This window comes from Dermacentor silvarum, chromosome 9 (assembly GCF_013339745.2).
Source record: "Dermacentor silvarum isolate Dsil-2018 chromosome 9, BIME_Dsil_1.4, whole genome shotgun sequence".
Taxonomy (NCBI): domain Eukaryota; kingdom Metazoa; phylum Arthropoda; class Arachnida; order Ixodida; family Ixodidae; genus Dermacentor; species Dermacentor silvarum.
Genome location: NC_051162.1, coordinates 86,631,569 through 86,644,651, shown reverse-complemented (window position 1 = coordinate 86,644,651; position 13,083 = coordinate 86,631,569).

Here is a 13,083-nt window from a genome sequence, read left to right as displayed (position 1 = left end):
CGTGCCTTGTGAGAGAGAAGCAGATGCACGCGTTTGGCCAGCGCTTTTTGGCGCCCACACTCTGTGCCCGTCGTAATGACGTCCTGAACGTGATCGTCGAACAAATCGCCTCGTTGGCGTCGCTGTTATTGCAGGCGGCTTCTCGCGGCAATGGTGCTTTTCACAGTTCTTTCTGTTGTTGATGCGAACTCTTCGCTCTGAGCTGCCCCCGGGCGGGACAAACAGATCTCTGCAGAGCTAGGGCAGCCCTGTCTGGCCACCTACATTACCATGGCAAACTGAAAGAAAAAAGAATCGGGCAGTTCATGCTTTAGTGTGTCTAGTTTTGATGAACTTTCTACTGATTAGGTTTTCCGTCACAGTTCGTGCATGTGAACGTTGTGGTCGCGGTGATCTTCTGAACCCGAGTGGATATAGGCATCGTTTGGAAGAACTTAGAGGGCCTGCATGGTTCGTTAGATGTCCAAGCCAGCTTTGGTTGGGTTGCAGTGCAACACAGACGAAGCACCCAACGGCACTGGTAAATCCACCACGTGGCGTGTATTTGACAGGACAGTTTATTTGGTCGGATGGTTCATGTAGAAAGTTGGCAGAGAACTATCCTGCCAAATTTGCTGTCTAAATAAACATAACCAAATGGTTCATGTTTCTGAGTTCTTGTGTTGCATCGCCTGTATTGCGCTGCATCCCAAAAAGTTCCCAACGTTGCCGGAGTGACTATGTCCCATAGATCAACGCCGACCAACAGACACAAACTGATTCTGTGTTATCGACACACGATGGCGATCAAGTCGCATCATCATGAAATGAACAAATGAAATCATACCGAAGAAACCCGCATAAGTGAGCATGCTGACGATGATTTGAGATTTCGTTTTGAAGATATTTTATTCCGTTGCAACAAAATAAAAGTTTACCAAGAAAATGGCAACATGTTCGCTGCCCTTTCAAGGATTGGAGCTCTCTCCTCAGGTGACATGCTTCTGTCATGTCTATAAGGTATTGTATCCCTGTGCTCTTGTCCACGCATTGCTTACTTTATTATCAGCTTGGAAAATATTCTTGTCGCTTGATCTATCTGATACTACGGTTGAAATAGCTTTTTTCCACTGCGATGATGATGACATGACGACATGCAATGACGACCGAAGACAGCGACAGAGACAACATGGGGGCAACTATGACTCTACGATGACTCTTATGTTGGGGACCTGGGCTTTGATCCTGGGTGGGGACGAACACAGTTTTTTCTTGGCACTCCTTCTCTCTAGCAAACATGAGGATGGCGATATGCATGATGGCGGTACATACGACACGGCGCTGCAAAGCCTGTGACCGCTCAAGAGGGACTACGCCCAGGACCGAGCCCATAACTACACACTGTATTCCCTGAGCCGCTGGGGTCAGTGCCAGTGAAAACAAAAGTTGGGATATGAATATCTTTATAAACTTATTTTCACTGCTGTTCCTAGATATCATCAAAGCAAGTATTGCGCCTACTAGAAGTGCTAGCAGCCGCCTCATGGAGACCATCATCGTCATCATCAGCGTATATTTATGTCCACTGCAGCCAGAAGGCCCCTCCCTGCGATCTCGAATTACCCCTGTCTTGCGCTAGGTGATTCCAACATGCACCTGCGAATTTCCTAACTTCGTCACTCCACCTAGTTTTCTGCCGTCCTCGAATGCGCTTCCCTTCTCTAGGTATCCGTTCTGTAACTCTAATGGTCCACTGGTTATTCATACTACGCATGACATGGCCTGCCCAGCTCCACTTTCTCCACTTAATATCAACTAGAATATCAGCTATCCCTGTTTGTTATCTGATACACACCGCTCTCTTCCTGACTCTTAAAGTTAAGCCTAATGTTTTTCGTTCCATCGCTCTTTGTGCGATCCTTAACTCGTTCTCGAACTTCTTTGTTAAACTCCAAGTTTCTGCACCATACGTTAGCCCCGGCAGAACGCAATGATTGCACACTTTTCTATTCAACGACAGTGGTAATCTCCCAGTCAGGACTTGGTAACTTGTGCCTGCCGTAGGCACTCCAGCCCAATTTTATTCTTCTCTAAATTTCTTTCTCATGATCAGCGTCCCCTGTGAGTAATTGACCTAGATAAACATACTCTTTTGCAGACATGTTTAAACATTGCCAATGCTTAAACTGTTGGCAACTCCTGTCAAGAGACAAAGGAAAGAAACCTGAACAAGCGTTTGACAGAGGAAATTGTTTAAGTATACGCTCTAGGGCCACTGGCATGCACGAAACATTCTTATGCGACGGTAGCGGGTTGTACCACGTTTATTTCCATATTTGAAATTTTTTGTGCTCTTCAATGTTCCATGTTTCTTCTTTTCATGCTCCATCAGGGTAAAGTTACAGGTTGTGGCGTGGCGTGGTATAGATTTTGATGATGGAATTATGTAATGCATGGTGGAAGCCACTGCTGCAAATAGTTCCAAGCACTAACCTTGTGTTTAGATGTGTACCCTTTTGTCGAGATCAAAATGTTGGCAATAATTTGCACGCGCTCGAGACTGCAGGTGGTTTCTCGTTTAACCACAGAGGTTTCTCCCTCCGACTCTCCTGGTGAATACAAAGTCATGGGAGCGAATTTAGGCAGTGGCGGACGCCGCATTCCGGCCTCGGCTAAATGCAAAGGTTCTTTTCTTCTCAAAGTCAGGCACACGTTTAAAAACCGCAGGTGGCAAAAGTTATTCTGAATTCCTACACTACGCTGTCCCTCTGACCCCACTATGTTGCGTCTGCACGTTACGAACCTGTGAATAATTATTTTATTCTTTTCCGACCTCTAGACATCTGTAGGAACTCGAAAACTCCAGGTGTAATCCGCATGTCAAAGCCAGGTGACCGCGAAATCTAGCAGTTTGGTGCCATTTCGCCGAATGCTTTCACCATCGGGACAACAGGCAGAGTGATCTGGCAGACGTTCAGAAGACGCTCGCGAGGCAAAAATACGCTACAGCCAAACAACAAACGGTCGTGCCCAGGAAACATGCCACCGTCGCGGTGCGCATCAACTGTCAAGATGGAACTCGCGATTACAGCGCGAGACCGTCGACCCCCGACTCCGCTATCTATTTTTTCTCTTTTCTCCTATTTCAGAGGACTCCGTTTCCAGAAGCGACCTGCCAGTTCCTAACCTCAGCAGACCAGGAGGAGGGCACTGTCGGCAGACGTCACTTGATTTCAAGAAGGGGAAGCTCTTCGGGTTTCCGTGGAAAGAATGTGCGGTTTCTAGAATGACAGATCTGCAGCGAACGTCCATACAGGACCGTACTACACTGGAAAAAAGCGAAAGACAAAGGCAGCAAAGCCGGCCCAGGGCACTCGCTTCACCGATGACCGCTGGTTAGCGTACTCGCATAACAAGATACGGCTTCCCGTCGACAACTTGGCGGCGACGGCGTCAACCCGAAGTAACATGGCACGTGGTTTCTGGCGCTAAGAAAATAAAATATAAATAGCCGTGTGCTACTCGAGTGACAGAGTGCGCGCTAACTCGAAGCCACATGTCCAACCTGATGATTGTGTCCTGTGGGAATGAGTGATTGTTCTAGAGAGGTCAGTGACATTGCTGACCATTTTGTCCGACTGGGTAAAACTTTGTACCTGCGTACCAAGTCCGGCGTACGCAGCACAAGAGACGATTGATCTATAATCCTTGTGCTGCGCCGTGTGACGCATGTAAGATAGCAGAGATTGAAGGTACCACAAGAGAAAGTGTCAAATGTCGACAAATATGTTGCAAATATGGTGTGCTTTCTTTGGCGCTTGAGCTACGAGTGAGATGTTCGCCAATGTCAAGGGGGAAACGCTTCGAAATATTTTATGCTGTTGCCGGCTTGTATAAAGTTTAACGCGCCGCTTCATGGCCTATTTGCATAAACGCATTTTTATACTTAACAGTATGACCTCGTGCGGTGTCGCTGAATGAATTACTGTAAAAGAGGAGGGGGATTTTATTGATATAAAGGCAGAGAAGTCGGCCTGAGCACTCTACCCTAGCTGTTACTTAACGCTGGCGAAGAGGAAAGGGGAGAAAATACGAATGAATAGTGCGAAAATAGGTATGAGAAATTCCGCAATACACATATATTCCCTCCATCTGAACATTTTTTAGAGCATCGTTCCGACATAGTGATGTGATCGCGAATTGAGGTCTCAAATTTGCGCTATGTTTCGTGTTTTGCTTTTATTGACTTTGGCCTTTTCGGTCGTCTTCTCTTTTCATTTCTCTTTACGATAGGTTAAATTTGGTAAAAGTATCTTACAGATATTTTTTCATTGTCATCGTTGTCCGAGACGGCAGCAGCGTTAAGGAAGAAGTCAATGGCCAGCGACCTTGGTAGAGAAAGAAGTGCAACAGCAAAGACTCTAGAGAACGTTTTTTTCTTCTATTGTGCCATGGATGGATGGATGGATGGAAAACTTTAATGAACGTCCTGAGGTACGCGACTCAGCGCGCAGCGGGCCGCTACCACGTTGGGACAGTCAGGCCATGCCCGACCGCCGCATCGTGGGCCCTCTGGACAGCCCATAGTTGCGCGCCGGCATCGGGGCTCTTGATAGCGGAGAGCCACTTGTCCTCATTTATTTGTTCCGTGCCTCGTAACGAGGGGCAACGCCAGAGCATATGGTCTAAGCTAGCGAAGTCATTGCAGTGCCTGCAAGAACTACTGGCATAAGTGTCGGGATAAAGCTTGTGTAATAAAGCCGGGCTGGGATACGAGCCTGTTTGCAATAATCTGAAGGTCAATGCCTGCGCTCTATTTAACTTCTTGTGAGGAAGGGGAAAGTCTCTCCTGCCGAGATAAAAGTACTGCGTAATTTCATTGTATGTTGTCGGTTGATCTCTGTTCTCCACCACTCCTGGCTGGCCGGGGAGTTCTCCATGGTCGCGGAAAGCGAGACCTCGCGCCTTGGAGTGGGCCAGCTCGTTGAGGTTTGTGGGGCCTCCCATGATGGATCCCATGTGAGCGGGGAACCACGTGAGAGTGTGGGTGGCAATGCTTTTACCGTCGAGGATGCGACAGGCTTCTTTACACACGGCGCCAACGCTGAAGGCGCGGATGGCTGCCCTGGAGTCGCTGAAGATGTTGGCATGTTTCTCGTCCAGGAGAGCCAAGGCAATGGCCACTTGCTCGGCCGCACATGACGATGTGCCTGGTACCGAAGCTGCGTTAACGGTCGAACCCTTGTGGTTGATGGACACTACTGCGAAATTTTTGCTGTTGCCATATTGGGCCGCGTCAACGAAGCAGCTGCCGCCAGGGAGTTCTGTCGCCCGGCGAAGGAGCGCCACGGCCCTGGCCTTCCTTCTTTCCACGTTGCGCTGGGGATGCATATTGCGTGGGGCGGGGGATATGATGATGTGGTCTTTCTGCTCTTTCGGAAGGCCCTGGTAGGAGTCTTTGACTTTAGCCGGGGGGACGCCCATCTCTGTTAGGAGTCGTCTGCCCGCCGTGGTGCCGGAGAGTCTGAGAATCTGTGCCCTTTCTTGTGCTTCTGCAATTTCTTCTAGTGTATTCTATTGTGCCATAATCTTTAACTTTTAAGAATAATTGCTGTAATCTTTGGGAGTCGCCTGTATAGCACATTTCAATGAGACGTTTGGTCAGCCGTTGATCAATCTCAATTTTATTAGAAATGAGTGGCTGACAAATTGCTAGAACATTTGATCGTGTCTTATTTTACAATCTTATTGATTATGTCAAAATGTCTCATTCGTTTCGGTTTTTAAATACAAAGAAATATATTTTGTAATAACAACAGAATATTCGCCAATTTCACATAAGTTGGTGTGGGCCATATTTAGAGGAAAGCCAGCCAACTTCATGAACAATGTTTATGCTGATTCTTTTTCAGTAATTACTTGGATAATACCATTGTTTCTTTCTCTCACCAATTTATTCTTACGTCTTCTCTTTCAAACTTTGAATTCCCTACGTTTAAGCTATACCAGACTGACTGCTAAACAACACGTTCTTCTTATTTTTCAATTTTTAATTATCATTGCCAAAATATTTTATTCATTTCTAGCTTTATTATATTGTCGCGGTTCAACGCGAACAAGAGACAACAACGGCGGAGCAAGACGGCAGCGGGACAGCCTGTTGAAAAAATCCACCCGAACAACAGACGTCTTCTTCGTCTTCGAATTCCCCCTGTCCCACTACACGGAGCACGTTAAAGCACATATCGTCCTAGTTGTCTAAATGTCTACATAGAGCACGCGTCAATATTTTCTGCTGCTCTTTTGTCTGCCTTATTTTCTTATTTCTCTCCCATCTTCTTCTTTATCCGCTACCCCGTTGTGGGTATGTGTCAATATCTGGGATCATCAACTTCATCATCATCATCATCGTCATCACTTCCCGGCACCAAACCGGTTCGGGCGAAGCAGTCATGCACCGCTTTCGAGGATCTTCGGAGATGCCGCTCTGAACGCCATGGCAGCGGCGTTCGACGTCGACGAGAAGCCTCCGGAGCGGGAGCAGGCGTGGCCGTTGCCCATGCACGGAGCAGCCATGGCCGAGCCGGTGAGCGCCGAAAGCGAATCGCAGATCGTGATCGACGCTGCGGCAGCCGAAAGGACAGCCTCGGCGGTCACAGCAACGTCCCCGAACGAAGGCAGCCGCCAGGCCCCGTCATCAACGTCGCCGGCGACGACCGGGCCACGTGGAGGTCGGCCACCGAGGCTGACGGGTCGCGCTCTGGTGCCGGACCAGGTGTTCCTGGTGTGGGCGATCTTGGCGCTGTTCATGATGATCGGCCTCGTGGGACTCGCGTCGTTCTACATATTCCTGCAGTCCAACCACCTGTACAGCATCCCAGTCGAGCTTGCTCGTCAACGCAACACCACGCGGGCGAGAGTTTGAGAGTGGCTACTCTTCTGGCTACGAGAACGCTGCTGCTCCTGCCGACAGACGCGCGAAATGTGTTGTTCAGATACTTGTTTTTCAACTTCCCGTCACGTCCGCATAAGTCAGTGGCATGATGTTTGCGAGCGACTAGACGCGTCGATTGAGGTGTCTGCGAAAGTCCAGATGAAAACGTTCTCAGTCATGTGAGCTTCAAGCACAGATTTTGTTCTGAACTCTGTGCCGGTGAGGTGAGAGAGAAGTTATGCGTAGCACCATCGAACGGAAAGGCAGTGTCTCAAAGCGCGGAGTAAATATTATGTGAGATTCTGGTCGCACAACACGAAGGTGGCGGGCCATGTTCTAAGTGGCCTCACGCATTGCATCAGTAGATGACTTGGTCAAATAAACGCACACTCGTGGGTAAACGAAGTACGAGAGTTAATTTTAGTGGTAAGTAGTTAGAGCAGTAGAATAGCTGTGGTGGTCAAGCAATTCTGTTGTCTTTGAAAATTCATCGTTTGTGATAAAAGTGAACGTGCTACACGGAAGGCGACGTCCCTTTGCCGTGTTACTTCTCTGTGGCTTTTGTTGTGTTAATGAGGCCTCTTATGCCTGGCACCTTAATTAAATTTTTGCAGCCCACCTTCTAAGAACATCATCTGGGTGGTGATTGATAAATCATAGTGCGCAGTTGCACTGCGAAGGCACGACACATATTCTTTCATGTTCAATGACCTTATACCATTATTTTATATTTACCACGGATCGCAAAGCAGTTCATTCATTTGGGAACCTTCTATCCTCGTTTAGGATGAAAACGCTACGTAAATGCACGCTCCAGGCAGGTAACGTTAATCGTGTTCAACCCATACTCGTCACTCCCAATGGTCATTATAAAAAGAGATGAAACATGCGTGTGATCTCTTTTCTGTTTCGTTTCATAGGCAACTTTTGTTTTTACTTAAACCAAATAGCTCGGACCTAACCTCACCTTTGAAGTTTCATGTATTTCATGTCATTTTAATCAATATGCTATATGACGGCATACACTATTAAGTAGATAGCATTTAGGAGGAATAAAACCGTTCGTTCTTCATGCTTTTAAAAGACGCTGCGTAGTCCAGCAAAATAAGACCCTTCCCCCACCGGGACCACGGGGGGCACGTGAAGCTTGTCGTACCCTCAAAATGGAGTCTCACGTTCCCTGGCCTCGGGGTTCGCTGCCCTTCGTTAACGCTGGGCTTCGGTAAGAGGGTTTTTTAACGTGGTATCCGCTGCTTGCCGCTGTAACCGAGCCTGGGCTTGGGCTGCCTTGAACGCAGGATCCACACGGCGAGTGCAAACCTGCTCCAGGCGGCGTTGACGGCGTTTCTCCTCGAAAGTGGCCTGTTTCGCAGGCGACCGAACAACGCGAGGCCTTGCCAACCGTTTGCCGAGCGTGCACTGAAAAGGAGACCCTACGCAAGGCGCGCGAGACCCTTTCCTTCCCTTGCCCTTCTCCCGGCGCGCGCCCGTTCCTGATTGGGTGCTCCCGTCACGTGTTACTGGCGCGTGCCTCACGTGTTTCACCAGCGCGAGACGAGTTTCTTGCGGTCAACCTACAACGGCACCGACACTTGTGAGGCAATACAAGCTTCGCTTGAAAAACACTTCTAGCGATGACAAGTGGTAAAAGTAGCGTTGTAATGGCGAAACTGACGTCGTCTTTCGGAAAGGAAGGAGGAACTGCCATAGAATTAAGACAACAAACGCTGCGCTATCTTCTGCACGAACGCGCCGCGATAGCTCAGTGCCTATGGTGTTGCGCTGCTGAACTTGAGTTCACCGGTTCGGTCCCAGCCGCGGCGGCCGCATTCTAGTGGTGGCGAAATACGAAACAACTCCTGTACCGTGCATGGGTGCACGGTAAGGAAACCCAGGCGGTCCAACTTTATCCGGCGCCTCCCACTATGGCGTGCCTCATAGTCAGAAGGCGGTTTTGGCGCGTGAAAACCCAGAATTCATTTTTTTTGTAGTTTAGCATGCACGGGCGAAGTCGGTGAAAATGAACAGAAAAAAAAAGCTAAGTGCAGATAATTTATTGGCAGATAAGTGCCAAATAATGTTTTGGCATTAAAGCATATACAAGTGACCCAATGGTGCCTACTGGCCGCGGTTAGGTTAGAACAGGATTTCCTCCGCAGGGACGCCACATTCTCTACCCATTCGGCCACGGACTACTTGTGACCCAAGTTGTCAGCTATTCGGCCAGACAGCAGCAGTAGCAGCCCCCTGTCTGCAGCTACTGTCAGGAAAGTCTGTGAGAATTCACATAGAAAGCTTCGCTTTTAAATAAATATAACGAATATGTGCATCATTGATGCACTGAAAGTTTTACATTACGCTTCACAAGGCTAAGCAGAATCACCTCTCAAGCAGTACGCTGGGAGTTTTCAAAATGCTGCATTCCGCTTCATAAATAGCACAAGCCCGTCCTCACGACTTCATAAATTTATTGTCCAGTGCTACCATCTGACCTAGCTAAGTAAAAATGAAGTATGAAGTAATGGGTGGGTGCCATTCTTCGATGTTGACTTATTGTCATGCCCTGGCTCCTTTCGTCTCTGCAAACAATCCCCTAGTTGTCCCAGACGCCTCCAAGCAAGAATTACGACACTAATACACTCCCAAATACACTCAGCTAAACACTTCGCCTCGAAGCTTCGCGTGGGTAAAAAACGTCATGCTGTGTGCTATTTCGTATGCATCTCTCGGAGCCCGCGCCCAATAATATCACACGTGTCTGCACACACGTTTTTCCGGTGGTGGGTGGCAGTGGGCGCTGCCACTCTAGGGTCGTTGCGGAGCCGATGGAGCAACTACGTGATGCATGCATGCATTGCGCCGTACGACCCATACCGATGCTCTCATTCCCGTAACGCAGTCACATCGCGCAACGAGAAGGCGACTTTGATCGGTCAGCTCGGCGCCAAACTCCAGAACGTTCGCGTCGCTCTACGCTGCTCAATGATTGATGACGCGGCCGCGCCGGCGCAAGACGCATAACCTACGTCGACTGACCGACCGGAAAGCCATCCATATAACAGTATTAAAAAGCCCTCCAACAGCCGCTCGTTCGTCGTTGAGGTGAACGCAAACAGATTTCTCGTATCCCGAGAGCACAAGCAAGAGCGATAGAACAAGTGGATTCATACCGGGCAGCGTGCGTTATGGCAGTGAAGAGGACCGAATGCGAAAGAAGATAAATGAAACGGAGGGAGGGCGGCAAATGTAGGACGAGTTAAATAAGAAAGCGAACGCGATTCACAGACCGCGCCGCGCTCTCTCCGGAAGGCATACGGCGCCCACTAGCGGAGGAGGAGCGCGGTACAGCGGCCCTAAGCCTAACAGGGACCTGGGCGAGAGAGAGCCAAGGAGAAACGAAAGCGGCTTCGCACCCATCTGTCACGTAGCCGCGGCACGAGTGATCCATCTCGACTGAGAGCAAACGCTTCGGCCGCGAAGCCGCAGCCGGCGGCGCCCAGCGGGGAATCGAGAAAGCCAAGGAGCGCGAGCTGGCTGCGCGACGCCCAGCGCGCCGTTTGAAAATACACCAGTCAAAACGAACGCAATAAAGAGTGAAGGAAAACGGCGCCGTTCGCTGTGGGAATTCGACGTGTGTGGCGCTCGCGTATGTACTCTATGCCGCGTGCGCGCATATAGGAGCTCACGCCCGCGCCTTTGAAGCGCGCACGTGCGAGCGCCCTCTTGCGTTTGTGTACGTTCTAGTTTTTGATTGGTTGATGGGGTGGTCGCTTTTACCCATACGCGCGCCGTTGAGTTCACCCCCCGTTTCTTGTCATTTCGTTTTTGTTTTGCTTTCGTTCCCAAGTTGGCCCCGATAACTCTTCGTCTGGAACATGATCCGATTTGTCCGGTATGCAAATGAATAAGGTTTACCCCCCCCCCCCCCCATCTTCTTTTGTTGTGTTATTCTCGCATATTTGTTGACGATGGTAGCTTGGGTGTTTGAAGGCTCTCTTCTTCTGCGTGGCTTGCGAAATGATGTATGAGCTTGAGAACGCACCTACGAACTATGTAAGCGTGCAAGAAAAGGCCGCTCCGTAAGAAGGACTACTGCAGCTAACCGCCGTCCACTACTAGGGGGCGCACTGGCTCAGCTCCATTCTGCTGGCCTTCGAAGATCCTGCATCTCAAAGTCTGCACTTCCTTTGCTTTACGATTCATTATCGCGAAATAAAGGCTCAGAAATAGGAACCACTACGATCGCTAGAGCCGACGATAGCTTTTTTTTTTCGTACTGGCTGAGCCCAACTTACCAGATTTTATATATATATATATATATATATATATATATATATATATATAGGTGCTACGTCTCACGGGTCTCCGGCGTAAGTTAGTGAATGACGCAGTTGCAAGTTCAACGCAGTGTCGCGGACTTCTGCGTTTTCTGTCTCCCCTTTAGAAGAATAAAGTGAAAAATCTTGCCGTGATTGGCGTCTACGTTCCCGACAGAAAGTGATCTTACATCTTACGGTTCATTCATTCGCAACAACTTTCCTTATAACATCTATCAGTTGTGCAATCTATCCACTTAATTACTCTCAAGAAACGTTACCTCACATCAATTGATGCAAATGAATCAAGCGAGGTCAGAACAAAGGCAACTGCCTATTCGCAGCAAAATCTGTAAACCGCCACAGGTCATCACGGCGCTTACCAAACTTACCACAGTGGCGAACTCTGTAAGGCAAGATTTCCCGGTCGTAATTTTAGTTCCGGGTCACACATTCCTTGCCTATCTTCTGCATGTCAGTCGAAGACCCCTCGTAAAAAGCCACACACACACACAAACACACACGTCATGTTATGTATATATCATCATCATCACCCTGTATTTATGTTCACTGCAGGACGAAGGCCTCTCCCTGCGATCTCCAATTACCCCTGTCTTGCGCTAGCTGATTCCAACTTGCGCCTGCAAACTTCCTAACTTCATCGCCCCACCTAGTTTTCTGCCATCCTCTACTGCGCTTCTCTTCTCTTGGTATCCATTCTGTAACTCTATTGGTCCATCGGTTATCCATCCTACGCATTACATGGCCTGCCCAGCTCCATTTTACCGCTTAATGCCAACTAGAATATCGGCTATCCCTGTTTGTTCTCTGATCCACACCGCTCTCTTCCCGTCTCTTCACGTTAGGCCTCGCATTTTTCATTCCATCTCTCTTTGTGCGGTACTTAACTTGTCCTCAAGATTATTTGTTAACCTCCAAGTTTCTGCCCCATAGGTTAGCACCGGTAGAATGCAACGATTGTATACTTTTCTTTTCAACGACAGTGGTAAGCTCCCAGTCAGGATTTGGCAATGCCTGCTGTATGCACTGCAACGCAATTTTATTCTTCTGTAAACTTCCTTCTCATGATCAGGGTCCTCTGTGACTAATTGACCTAGATCAAGGTACTACTTTGCAGAAACTAGAGGCTGACTGGAGATCCTAAATTCTTGTTTCCTTGCCAGGCTATTGAACATTATCTTTGTCTTCTGCATATTAATCTTCAACCCCACTCTTAGATTTTCTCGGTTAAGGTCCTCAATCAATAATTGTAATTCGTCCCCATTGTTGCTGAATAGGACAATGTCATCTGCAAACTTAAGGTTGCTGAGATATTCGCCGTTGATCCTAACTCCTAAAGCTTCCCAATCTAAGAGCTTGAATACTTTTTCTAAGCATCCAGTGAATAGCATTGGAGAGATTGTGTCTCCTTGCCTGGCCCCGTTCTTGATAGGTAACTTTCTACTTTTCATGTGGAGAACCAAAGTAGCCGTGGAATACTTGTAGATGTTTCCCAAGATATTCATGTATGCCTCCTGTACTCCTTGATTATGCAATGCCTGTATACTGCTGGTATCTCTACTGAATCAAATGCCTTTTCATAATTTATGAAAACCACATAGAGAGGTTGATTGTACTCCGCAGATTTCTCGATTACCTGATTGATGACATGGATATGATCCATCGTAGAATATCCCTTCCTGAAGCCAGCCTGTTCTCGTGGTTGGCTGAAGTCGTGTTGCCCTGATTCTATTGGAAATTATGTTGGTGAATATTTGATACAATACTGAAAGCAAGCTAATGGATCTCTAATTCTTCAATTCTTGGACGTCACCCTTCTCATGGATTAGTATA